This window comes from Sturnus vulgaris, chromosome 4 (genome assembly GCF_052056855.1).
Source record: "Sturnus vulgaris isolate bStuVul1 chromosome 4, bStuVul1.hap1, whole genome shotgun sequence".
NCBI lineage: Eukaryota > Metazoa > Chordata > Aves > Passeriformes > Sturnidae > Sturnus > Sturnus vulgaris.
Window position 1 is genome coordinate 17,533,793 of NC_142246.1, and position 13,764 is coordinate 17,547,556.

At 40.0% G+C, this 13,764-nt stretch overlaps 1 protein-coding gene across 2 annotated transcripts in view; it reads right to left on the minus strand.

Moving 5' to 3' along the window:
• Positions 1-13,764, minus strand: part of PPARGC1A (PPARG coactivator 1 alpha) — a 361,945-nt gene that overhangs the window by 161,757 nt on the left and 186,424 nt on the right. The window contains exon 1 of one of the 2 annotated variants that reach the window (XM_088163226.1): positions 10,259-10,338. The exons of the other annotated variant lie outside the window; for it this stretch is intronic. The gene's annotated coding sequence lies outside the window, so the exon portion shown is untranslated. Of the gene's footprint in view, positions 1-10,258; positions 10,339-13,764 lie in introns of those variants that run through there. 2 annotated transcript variants of the gene reach the window in all.

The following is a 13,764-nucleotide window of genomic DNA, read 5'->3' on the forward strand; positions in this document are numbered from 1 at the left end:
TTCTTTTTCAGGAAAGGTTCCTGTCTTCAGTTAAGTAATATCCATACAAAAGTCCCAAATTTAGAAGTGCACAATGACTTACATTTCCTCACTCCATTTATAAACCAGGTTCAGTGCTCCATAAGGACCCGATTTCATCCCCTCCCTCTCAGTAACATTCTTTAAGTCTTTACAAAGATCCATTTTCCCTTTCTTATTCCCAGAAGCCTGCTAAAACTAGGGCAAGATGGCCTAAAATTACTATTTTCCTCAAAGTCCCAGAAAACCTAAGGCCACTGGCACCTCTCCTGTCCAGCAGAGTTTTGCTGGATGGGACACACAGGAGCGAGGCCGGGGGCACTCGGGCACCCCCTCATCTCCACCTCTGGAGAACTTCTGCCTCGCCCATGCAAGGACATGCCCCCACTTAATCTCACGACCTGGTTCATCAGAAAGCCATGGACTTTTGACCCAAGCAGGCATTTCATGCCTCCAGAAACCTGATGCTGTAAAGACTGAACTTTGCCTCTGAGAAAAGAAATAGGGTAAAAAATGAATATAATGACATTGTTCTAAATAATTGATGTTGCAATCTCATGCTATTTCCTTTCATATCACTGCAATCTTCTTAAAAAGATATTCTCAAGCTGTTTATTATGGCAATAACTATAATTTTTCCTTCTCTTTTAGCAACAGCGCTTTACCCATAATGTCGCCTACTGATAATGTATTAAAGATATAAATAAAATAACACAGTATAGGTGGTACAGCAACATACAAGTCATTAACCAGCCTAACAAAATGTGGTTTAGAGCTGGATTAGCTACAGCTGCATATTTAAGTGCCTGTTGTCTTCTAATTTATCCACTGTCGGTTTTCTGTCTATCTCTCTCTGTATTGCTTAGACATTACAACAATGCTGTGAATAAAACCTAAACACATTCACTTTTCTTTCATTCAGCTCACCAGAAGTAAGAAAGAAGATGCAGCAAACAGCTTTTAACAACCAGAATATAGAAATCCAGCCCCCAGATTTAAACACCCTCTTGTCTCCCGGTTTTTGTCATAGTCGGAAGTTTTTCCACAAAGCTATAATTTCCTTAAATATAAAAATCCATTTTAAAAATTTCTCACTCTCTTCTAGGATGGACTAAAAATAACCCTGAGTGCAACTATTACCCTCTAACCTCTAGCTTTGATCCAACTGCATATGCCACCTCAGGAAAACGGCCAGCAGCAATCAGCACCATTATTTGTATTACAGCAGCATCTCTAAACCCTTGCCAAGAGTAAGTCCCAGTGAGGTAATTTCTTACATGATTTTAATGTAACAGATAGGCCCCATCCCAAAGATTTTAAATGGAAGAGAGATTTTCACATGTTTATGCCCACATTTCCCCCTAAGCAGGGAAGTACACCCAGCTGATTAGGATGAGACCATTCACAAGCCCTCCTGCACTCAGCCCACATGACCAGTTTCTATCAGCACCCTGAAATGCTGCAAATGGCACCTCCTTCACATGGCAGTGGTGCAGGCTGCCTGGCAAGGTTCCCTACCTGGAGACACTATCCCCATTAAATTTCTGTATCTGCAATTCTGAAGCGTATTTCAAGACAAATGCTGTCCTAATTTGCTGTAGGCACTGAAGACCAACATGCCTTTCAGTGGAAAAAGTTATATGTTTTAATTGCTTTATGAAGACAAAGCATATGCCATGACACAGTTAAATGATTAACAGATTCCTACGAATGCCTTTGGCATAGAATATCTATACATTCATTAGCTAGAACAATTTATCTTCTTGATAAAACTAGAATTAGTTATACAGCAGGTTTACTTTTTATGATTAATAAATGATAAAAATCTAAATTATCCATTTGAAATGACTGTTTTCTTAGCTATTAATCTCACATTTATCAGCTGCTATAATTCATGTTATTAGTTAAAAAATCTATTTCCGAAATATTTTTAATTTCCTACAAAAACCAAAACATGGAATATGAAGTTTTACCTCTTTCATTACGTTATTTTGAAATTAATTCTACATCAGGTATAAAAAGATGTATTATTGGATAACTTTATGATAAAAACGAAATAGAGAAAATATACAACTGCATCTATACTATGAACGTCAAAAAAAAAAAAAAAAAAAGAAATTGCTTGGTAATAAAGTAGCTCTAACAAAAGATGTATCAGTTCATTTGGATTTTCCAGCTCTCTATAGTTATTTTTGCCAAGAAGCAAAATCCATCTCATTTTCCAGAAAACCAGCTTAGGGCAAAGCAGAGCGGATAATATGGTAAAAGTTCAAAAGTACAGCACTGTCTGTGTCCTGGAGACAGATTTGACACATCACAGGTTTAGCTAGAGGGAAGGGGTTGAGAACAGATACTTCTGTCAGCTATTTAAAATGTTGAAGACCTCCTGTCCTCCAATTAAAGTGATCAAGGAAATCTGCAATAGCTTGTGTAGAACAACTGTGCAGCATTCCTATTGAAGACCAAGTTTAGTCATGTAATTTGTGGTGTCAAACAATGAGTGTTCCTAAATCCAGCAATATTAGAAGAGAGAATTCTTCTCAGAAAAGCTAAGCTTACCATTTTCTACTATCTGCCAGTAGAAGTGGGTGGGGAGAAAGAAGAGTGAAAGGAGGCACCTGGAGGAGTGCCCAGACAGTTATACCTTGGGTGTTGGCTGACTCTTCCCAGAGGTTGCCCTCCCAGAGCCCTGGGAAGGGCCAGCAGATGCCAATGGTAGCTTGCTGACCAACTGCCCTCCTTCCCAGCTCAGAGTGAGAGTCAGGGCTTGTGAAAATCCCCCAGCAAAACAAAAATGATGAGCCAACAGCCACAGCAAGATGAGTGCTGAATTCTGTGCCACAATGTTGTGGGAGATAGGATCAAGAGAGATGTATGAGTCATCAGTCAGAAGTATTCAGAGGGGGAGAAAACCCAACAGTATTTTTTTGCGAGAACATGCATGAATTCCAGAAGTTTCATGAACTCTGAACTGCATGGTGGCCACACATCCCTACCTGAAATACACTGGAACATAATTTAAAGACCAGTCACACAACCAAAAGTTTTATTTTCCTTTGAAGATAATTTGTTCACCTCTTTCAGACATGCCTGGCAGTAATTTTCTATGCAAGTAAAAGACTAAATTAGCAAAGAAATGTAAACAGGTTAAATTCTGCCTGGGATAACCTGGGAAGAGGGAGGTGAAATTTTCTTCTAAGGCGCCAACTATCTGCCTCCAGAGCTGGCATATAATTGCCCCGAGTCTGACACAAAGCAGACCAGCCACAGTGCAAAGCCTTCAGGGAACATTTAAACTGTGATAACACTAGAGACCTGAGTACATGATGGCAACCAGTGCTTTCATATGAACTAAAAAAATAATTCATAGAAATTAAACATGGTTTATATGTTAAAAGATTATGTCTGAGATATACTTCTTTAATACAGACATTTCCTTATAGATTTTGAGAGAAGAATAAAAAGTTATTCATACAGCACAGTCAAAAATGTTACTTGATTGTTTTTGTCACTTGTCAAATAAGCCCCTTGCCAGGAATAAAAATTTTTAGAAGATCTGAGTAGGTACAGAACAAAATCTCCAGCACAGCATGAGCCAGGAAACCCTCAGGTTTCTATCAGCAAACCAGCAGCTCATTGCTCTCTACAGCTTCCTGAGGAGAGGAGGTGAAGAGAGCAGCGCTGATCTCTTCTCCCTGAGAACTTGAGGGATTGGTTCAAAGTGCAGAATCTGAGGGATTGGTTCAAAGCTGTGCCAAGGGACATTTTGACTGGACATTAAGAAGCATTTCTTTACCAAGAGGGTGGTCAAGCCCTGGAATGATTTTCCTAGAGAGGTGGTTAATGCCCCAGGCCCCTCAGTGTTTGGGATGCACTTGGACAATGCCCTTGGTAAAACGCTTTGACTTTTGGTCAGCCCTGAACTGGTCATGCAGCTGGACTAGATGGACATTGTAGGCCCATTCCAACTGAGTCTTTATTTTAATTCTAATTCTATTCTAATTCTATTCTAATTCTATTCTAATTCTATTCTATTCTATTCTATTCTATTCTATTCTATTCTATTCTATTCTATTCTATTCTATTCTATTCTATTCTAATTCTATTCCATTCCACCCTGTATTTCTATCAAGAAAGTTCATATAGGCTTTTCTTGGGCACATATTTAAGTGGTTCATTACACAGGGATGGATTTAATCCTGCCTCCCAAGGCTTTGCAGGAACAGAGCCACCCATGTACAGATTTTATGAAACAGCACTGGAATTAAAAGATGGAAGTATAAAAGGTGGCTCTAGATGCTCATCCTAGTAGTGCAGGGAAAAACACAAAGTATGAATGATTCTAAGAACAAACCCAGTGAAAAAGGTTATTCTCAGACCCAGATGTCCGCCCATCAGCACACTTCACATTCATACCTCAGGACAGCATAGCCTTCTATTAGCATGTTTAAAAGAAGCTAGGTGGTGTCCTGGCAAAACCAAAAGATAGAGTTTGTATCATTTACAGGAATACATGCATGCACATTTTTAATATAAATATGTGACAGAACAAGTAATCTTCAAATGAAATGTTCTTTTTTACTATCAAATGTCTTTAATGGTAGAAAAACATAAAAATCAGTTTACAAATAAATCTGCATAAACGCTTTGGTACCAGCAATAAATTGAGAATAATTGACCTTGTCCTATCAAGGGATGAGTGTATCTTTACATCTTAAGTGCTGTGAATGGTTATGAACAGGCTTAAAGTACTGAGCAGTGGCAAGCTAAGCACAGCATGCACAGTGTATTTCACAGGGTATTAAATAGCCGAGGTTGGTAGAACCTCTCCCTTGGTTTAGTCTCAAGGCAGTTGATTTCTAAAACTACAGTCCATACAATATCACGTCAGTCCTTTCTCTCTTTACACTAATTAGGTATTTTATTATCAAAAAGACACCTCAGACTATCCTGGTGCATCTATGTCTCTTTTCTTATGGCTACAAGCCTGATCCCAGTTTTTAGAAGCACTGACACTGTCTTGCCTCATGAGGAAATATTCCTCCTCTGCTCCACTTGATAAGTAGCATCAAGGAGAGAACACTTCCTCCAGTGTGATGAAAATAAGGCAAATCATTTTGTCCTCGTGGCAGAGGGCCTAACCCTCACACCTGAGAACCAAGTGATCACTGCCAGCAGCGTGGAGTGGGATCAGTGTGTCCATCTGTGCCAAAGGCCAGTGCCTCATGGCACACTAGCATGGCCTCTGGAAGGTCAGAGGTTGCCCCTGTCACATCACAGTCACTCAAATACCAGCACCAGAATCTAACAACCCCAAGACATAACTGCACTGCCATTCATTAACAGCCTCTACCTTATGTGAAAGATTCATTTTCTCACAAATGCTCCTAGGTAACAGTTCCCTATGTCAGTATCACACTTGAAAGCATCATGTATATATGTTACATATATGAAACCAAATAAAGCAACAGCCAAAACAGCAACTGTAGGCGGAACTGATAAAGAATTTCCAGTTTATATGCTTTGCTCAGTTGACAATCATGTTGTGAAGCCTCCACAATAGCCTTTGTTATGGTAACCCATGTGGATGGAGGGGTTGGAAGTCCATCCAGCTCACCCATCCCTGGACCATGGGGTCTGCAGCCATGGACCTTATATATTAAAATGGGCAGTAAAATACACACACTTAATTCAGCAGTAGATCTTTTTACAATGATTGTCTTGAAAACTGAATATTCCGTAGAACAATAAAAAATTAAGTTTAAGAAGTTACTGGTCTAAGATAACTGAATTGTGTCCATTCTTCATTTCTGCAAACCCAAAAGAACCCAAACCAACCAAAAATAAACCCAAACAAAACAAAACAACAACGAAAAAGCTCCAAACACACACACACAAAATTTATCAACTTCACTGTTTGAAGTCATTTAGTGTTTACAGCAAACACAGTACAATGGTGCTACAGGATATACTGCACCTGCATCTTGCCTTCTTTGAGCAACTGAGAAAGATTTTCCAGTACTTTCACATCCAGCAGCATGGAGGAACACAGGGAATTCTTGTGAAATAATACGAGAAGTAGCAGATTATATTCCACGCTAGAATCACCAGGTGTTTAATAGTGCTGCTTTGGCTACCACCAGCACAGAGCAACAGTGCCACCAGCACTACTGTGATTAGTAAAAAAAAAATCGAAAAAGAAAAAAGAATCTGCAGGTTCTTTTGCTTGTGTTTCTATCATCACAGAATGGCGTTTATGTCCCTGTGAAACAAGGAAGAAACAAAATCCAAAAATTTTGATGGCTTAACATTTTGCATTGTTTTCGTAGATCTGAGAGCAAATACTTATGAAACTATTCAATTAGGAACTGGAAATTTTAAAAGGTTTAAGAAGGGCTAATCTAGACAGAACAGGAAGTAACACGAAAATTTTACATATTACTTCAGAGAGAGATTCCTAAATCTCCCTTTCCAAAACATTCACTCTTCAACACTGCCATACCTTGAAGATGTGAACACACAACATGTCCATGCCCATGCAGATGGACAGATGTACACCTGCACATATAACCCACATACATATACAGTGATTACCCAGTCTTCTTTTCCAATTAATATTAACTTTATGGGCCATATTGAAAAGGAGAAGAGAGGTTATTGTTTCTCTTGCACTTTATACCATGTGTTGCTATGTTCCCAGCCCTCTGAAAGCCTGATAAGCTCTCATTTCAGACAAATTACTCCTGTTCTCCACAAATGTTTATGAGAACTAAAAATTAAATGAAAATGGCAAGAGATGTCTGCTTTTATTATTCCATAGGAAATGATCATCAAATTGCTGAAGGCTCTGAAAAAATGCCTGTTTTCCATCAACTGCATGCCTATCTTGATGAAAGATCCCAAATTATTCTGGAATGACTTAAATCTTTCTTGCTCTGTACCCCTCCCTCTGCAATAGACAGTGTATTTTAGGCTATACAGTAACTCAGCACATCAAGGACAAAGCTTAATGTAAGCTTGAGACAGAGGCCATACTCTGATTGAGCCATCAATTAAGAAGAAAATTGTGGCTTTCAAGATCTCACTATCAGCAGAGGGATTCCTGGCTCTGACAAGTTGCTGGGATTGGTGCACTGTTCCTTTATCAGAACATTTGGATTACTGTTTGCTCTCAGTTGCAGAAGAAAAATTCACTTTTAAACCAACTAGAGTTAGTCTGTCATCTCAGAGAGCACAACTTTCCCTGGATGGGTAAATGTGAAAGAAAATCCATTTGTTTCTATAAATATGCAGGACTTTTTTCTTTAAATATTGACATCCAGACCCTTATAGATTTCTTAACCTTTAGTCTATCAGCACAGTTGCGGTCACCCAAATATGTGCCTGGTCTGTGGTAAAACTGTGCTAGCTTTGTGACAGCTATAGATCTGTCGGATGTCAGAAGCTGTTCCCAAGGAAACATCAGGAAAAGGTGTTATAGGAGGTTTTGAAAACCTGTTCTGAACGTCTGGTAAGAGGAACAAGAAATCCCACCTTTCTCCATGAAAAAGTCAAAAATAGATATAGACCACTACAGAAAAGTCCAAGATTATGAGAACAACATAAGACAAAAATTTGAAGTTCAGTGATAAAAACAGAATTAAGATTTTAGCACTTTTTTTTTTTTTTTAACTTAACTCCTTTTGGAGCGAGAATGTGATCTATATCCAAACTGTATATCCACTTGAAAGAAAAACTGTAAACTTCTTCCTTCTTTTACTAGTAGCTGATGTTTATTCATGTGCATGGTGCTACTGCACAGGCCTCTCACAGCATGACGAGTGTGCTGGCTGAAAGGTATGATAAATGACGACTATCACCAGAATTTTTAAAGCAGGATGCTCAAGCTTGGCTGCTTAACCTATATTTAGCCTGCTAAATAAGCAGCCTGATTTTTCAAAGTGCAAAGTGAGAATTGCCATGTCTCTCACTTCAGGAGGGAGACTGGCACACTGGCCACTCCATGGTGCTTGCCATGTGACACCACAGCCTGCCTCTGACCCCAGGACCAGCCACCACACACTCTGAGGCACAGGTCTCACATGTTGAAGCCCAAGAAAACTGAAATGTCTGTTGGCTTCCCAGGATACTCAGCACTTCAGAAAACCAGGACACTTATTTAGGAGACTAAATATGGATATAAGACCCTAGTGCTAAAAAAAATTGTCCCATTTAAGAAGAAAGGATGTACGCCATCACCTTGGAGCTCTCCAGCAGACAGGACTGAAGAGAAGCTCTGGCTCTGCAGCACTCACTCTAAAATCAGCTCCTTTCAAAACTGATGCTCTGCCCTACCCTGGGACTTCTGAAGACCTTAGAGCGTGAAGAAATATGGGATGAGTTACAATCAGAATGAGAACTGGATAACCCTTTCCCAGTGGCCTCTCTAAACATCTCACTCAGATGTAACAGAATTACAGTCCCTAGGCAAAACATCTACTACAACTGCCCTCCTGTGCTCCTGCTGAAGGCAAGCTGATCAAGTCAGCATTTCTGCCCAGGAAGGAGAGGGACATTTGAGCACCCATGCAGAGGTAGTAGGGTACACGTCTCCTAAGAGATAAGGTTCCACCTTTGTCCATCTCACAGTTGTAGGTATGGCACCTACAGCACATTTGATTCCAACCCTCACTGTGCTGCCACTACTACTGTGTAATGGTGTGACACTCCCTGACCCAAAAAGGAGGCAGAGGCACATGACTGGAAATTAATTCTTGCCATGACATGCTTGGTTTGCAGCCAGGTACTAGAGGAAAATTACTTCCATGTTTTCCCAACTCAGTCTTCACTCATCTGACCCAGCAGAAACAGCACAAACCAGGGAAGCAGGACAGATTTCCAGATCATAAGCTAGCTGCAGGTACCTCCAACACACCAGATCTCTTCCTGCTTTTCCTTCATCACCTTCAGGTCTTCCATTCCCTCACCCACTTGTGGAGCCCAATCCTTTAGGGCCGTGCTGGTCTCCCATGCTGTGCCCGCACTGTGACCACCTCTCCTCCTTTACCTCCACACACCTGCTTTCACAGCTTTGTAGAGAAAAGGGATCATTTGGCTTTGATATTTACAACATCCTGATTTTATACTTCATTTTGTCAGTGATGCAGAGAGATAAACAGAAAGGCACCATGACACAAGCCACAAGCAGTACTGCACAGAGTATCATCTCCTCCGACAAGACATTTGTATTTCCTTCTCCAGAACAAAGTTATAGGAAGGGGACCAAATTAAACCAGCTTTTCTTCTGGGGTAAGGGAGCACACTTTGTAGCATTTAGACTGCTGCAGTAACTCTTACCAAGGTGAGACTCTTGCACAGCTTCACCTAATAGGAAAACTCAAGCCACCAGTTTTTCTGAATTTGGTATGATGGCATAACCAAAATATAGTAATAAGTAACAACAACAACAAAAATAATCTTTTAAAACTCCTTGTAAGAAGCAGAAAGGGAAAAAAAGAAATCATTTGGTTATACAACTCTTGTCTATTGTTGACTGACTAATTAAAATGCAATAGAGCAGAAAAAAGTGCACAGACGATGCTTAGGATGTAATGTAAAGAGCAATCACAACCACTCAGTGGGGCTTAGCAGGTCTGAAACAGTATCTAATTCTGCAAACTCCAGAAGGGTACTGCATATTGTAAACCCTATTGCTCTGCATACTTTAATGAAAAATGCTGCCTTTGGATTGAATTGCATATTGTGAGTCCAGTATGATAAAGAAAACAAGCATTGTGCATTTAAAGATGTTGCCTCATTAAAAGAAGCTGAAAGAAATCCATTGTTACAGTTTCTATGACAGAATTAAGTAACAGGCTGACAGGTGGTCTATTATTATTTTTAAATGGACTAAACTTGCATATATACAGACACAAGGCACATATTTCCTTTGATACTACAGTAGGCACCTGCAACTTGTTATTGCAAGGATCTTTATTAAGCAAGTGTGCATTTAGTGATGTTTGCAGATTTATAAAACTATTTACTTGCCCTACAATTTGGAATACATAGCTTTGGAATCGTAAAACTATTCTTTCTAAGAAAATAAGAAGATAATGATAACCGGTCTCATAGGAATATGCTTTCAGGCATTGCTACAAATAAACATACACGTTTCACATATGCTTAGGTAAAAAACTTCAAGAGATTTTTAGTGCTGAGCTTTAATCCGTTTGCAAGCATACATCTTTGTATCACTAACCTGCCAGCTAGCTTCCCGTCGCAGCCCTTTTATCCAGTTTTCTTCTAAGTCCTTATTCTCTCTCGTGGATGTTTCATCCATAGCTGATGGAGCTTGCACAAACTCGATTGGCCACTGGCTGTTACACTCTCTTTGTAAGCCTTTACCGAGGCAGCAGCAAGTGCAGTTCGGTGACAGACTGTCATGAAGAAAATGTCACACCACGGGTGGGGGGGAGACAAGGGGGGAGAGGGAATGGGAGGGGAGTGAAAGGGTCGACACGAAGGATCCACACGTGAAAAGATCTGGGGGAGTGTGACCGCGGTCTGACACGCTCCCGCTGGTCCGGCAAATGCATCGCTGCAGCCAGGGAGTTCGCAGGCTAATGACAGAGGGCTCTGACATTGTGGAACAGCCCTAATTAGATGTAAAGTATAGTAGAACTGCTAATACTATCCAAAGCCTTTCCCAAAAGTGTCTTTTTCACATATTGCAATAATTGTCTCTTTTGGTGTCACTATAATTAAGACTGCATTGGGGGTGTGGATTCGAGCAAAGAAAACACAAATAGCTGCTGGGTCTGTTTAAAAGAAAATACTTCAGCGTGTCTGTTTGAAAAGTGCTTCCTGAACTGCTCTGCAGCCAATAAACATGAATAATAATACAGGCCATTTTGATAGAAATGGGCTCATTACCATACTGGCTGCTGAGCTCTTTCAGAGCGCAGGTTCAGCAATGCAGAAATGGGTTCAGCAGGACACAAGTATTTCAACCCCAAACCAGAAAAAATTAGTCCCAATGTAAGCTATTATAAAAAAACTGCTTCCACTTGCTCTCTGTGCATCACATTGAGAGATGCCTGCTACATACCCTGAACATGGCCAGGCTATCCTTATGATGTTCTTTATTACTCCTTCACCAAGCACCATCATCTTTCATCAAGAGACAGCTTAGTCTCCCCATCAACTCCTTAAAAGGTCCTCTAGGTTTTTTTACCAAACTAAAAAAAAAAACCAAAAAAAAAAAAACCCAAAAAAACCCCAAAAAACCCCAGAGTTTTTCCTGCTACTTCATTTTAGCATTTATTACAGATTAACTGAAAACATTGTGCTCACTGCACATGGAAATCAAGGTTTCAGTCAGTGACAAGGAACAAACTCTTTGGAAGTACTGCTTCAGTACAAAATCAAATATTAATTTTTAATTATGCTTTTAGCTGAAACAACTCTTTCTTGTAGAAAATAATACACTATGATAACTTCCAAATTCATAAAGTTTATGACTATTAGGATAAGGTTTTCTTTTTGAAGTGTTGACTGTCATTCACATTGTTTATTTACTAAGCAGACAAAAAGAAATTGATTAATCTTTAGGTTCATATTTTCTTCTGGGGATTTTAATTTGCAGATCCCAGCCATCCTCCCCAGGCTGAGCCAGACCTTTGCACAGGGCTGCTGAAACACAAACAAAGCCCCTCCCTTTACACATTTCTTCCAAGCTGCTGGAAAACATGTCAAATTTTCTCAGGCTTCACATAAACCAATTGTTAAAAATTTGGGGTCTTGCACAGCTTGACAATGTCTGTGCCATAAAACTGAGCGTGCCAAGCAGTACTTAGCGTATGTTGCTCCACACTGTGGTAACGTCGTGAGCCTTCTTCCTGCAGCTCCGAACTTCTCCTCTGTTGTTATCTTTTTCCTCTCCTTTCTCCTGTTAGTTAAACAATCAGAGAAGCTTGGGCAGTGTGGGTTTCTGCTGCATTCTGTGTGACTTTTGGAATTGTGTTACATACCGGAAGCGTGCATGGACACTAGCTCCTCTTACATGTACAGATATTTTATTTTAAGACCAAGCAGCACAAGGTAAAGCAGTACAAACACCAGAAATAGCCAGATGCTTTCACAGACACAGAGGGAGCATCAGGCTGGCAACAAAGAGATGCAAAGGGACTTTTCATTCATACATTATTATAAATCTGCTGTCTGGGTGAAAAAACATTAATTTTACCTAATAAAACAGAGACATCAGGCAAAGCTAACCCAAAGCCACTGGCCTGGCCCTGGTGTAACCCTGCGTGTAACACTACCCACCCACTGTTCAGCAGCAAAAGAGTGCCTGATCCACATTAGCAGGGTGACAAAGGGCCCACAGTACTGCCAATGCCAAAATCTTCCTCCCAGATGATAACAAAATGTAACGACACAGATAACAAATCCTTGAGATTTTTAAGAGTGCTGACATTTGCGAAAGGCAGCATCTAGGCAACAGCTGGTCTGATTTTGGAGGGGTACAATAAAAAAATTAAAAACAAAGCAGGAGGAAATCTTGTCTTATTCTGCATATGGCACAGACAGATGCAAACCAACATACCGACATACTCTTACCGGGCCAGAAGCATAATTCTAAATCTAAGATGGATAGCACACAGAAAGGGCTTGGTGATAATTGTAAATATTAGCAATGCTCCCAATCTAAGCTCCTCTGGATTGCAATGAATTATTTCATGATTTTCCCTTGTCTTTTTTACCACCATGTAATAGCCAAAATTGCACATGAGCTGCAAGAATATGAAGACGTTTATTGACGGAAATCAAACTACCTTTTTTACCCACAGTGTCTTTGATATGTTAGAGCCTGAAGCAAAGAAAAGATAATAAAAACAATATATAGATGAGAACTTCAATTTTCCCCTATGTATGAATCTGTCACTTATTTGCTAGGAATCAAATCTAACTCTACACAGTTAAAGAAGCTCTATACATCATTCTCCATAATCCAGTACTCAGCTCAAATGTACCTTGCTTGAAGTTAATACAACATACTTGATTTTGCACTAAACAAAACATCTCTGGATATTACAGCTTTGAGTCTAAAAGGCTTTTGCTGCAATTCTATCTCCAATAGTAAGAAACATTGTGAGAACGGATTTATCACTACAAGCTAACAGGGATGCTTTGGAAATCCATCCTGAGGATTGGGTTTGACTCTTAACAACAGGCTAATTTTTTTTTCAGATATCCCCAATTTATCACTGTGATACCACTATATAGCTGGCAGCAGCATGAAGAAACAAAAGTGAGAAAAACACAAAGGTGTTTTTGAATGCTGAACTGCTACCCAAGCATATCCTGGTTTTTCTAAACACTTGAACTGTGAAATGGGTGCTGCTTCTGGGCAAGGACTGGCTTCTCACACTCCACAGCCCTTCCCTGCCTAGCCAGCAGAGCCCAGTAGCATCACCTACGTTGGATATAGTCAGGATGATACATCACCACATCAAGGTTGTCTGGGGATCTCCAATGGCACAACCAGGAATGACAATGAAGCAGGAAAGTATTTGGGTGCCTCCTGGTAACATCAGTGCTACAAAGGGTCTTTAGTGGAGAACTGAACTCCACTCCTAATTAGGAGATGCAGCACTGTGCTGGATACCAGTAGACTAACTGATACAGTTATTGGAGGGATGCAAGGACAAACAAAAGTGATTTTTCCATCTCCTTCAAAAGCTATGGTGAGGTCATCTCAGA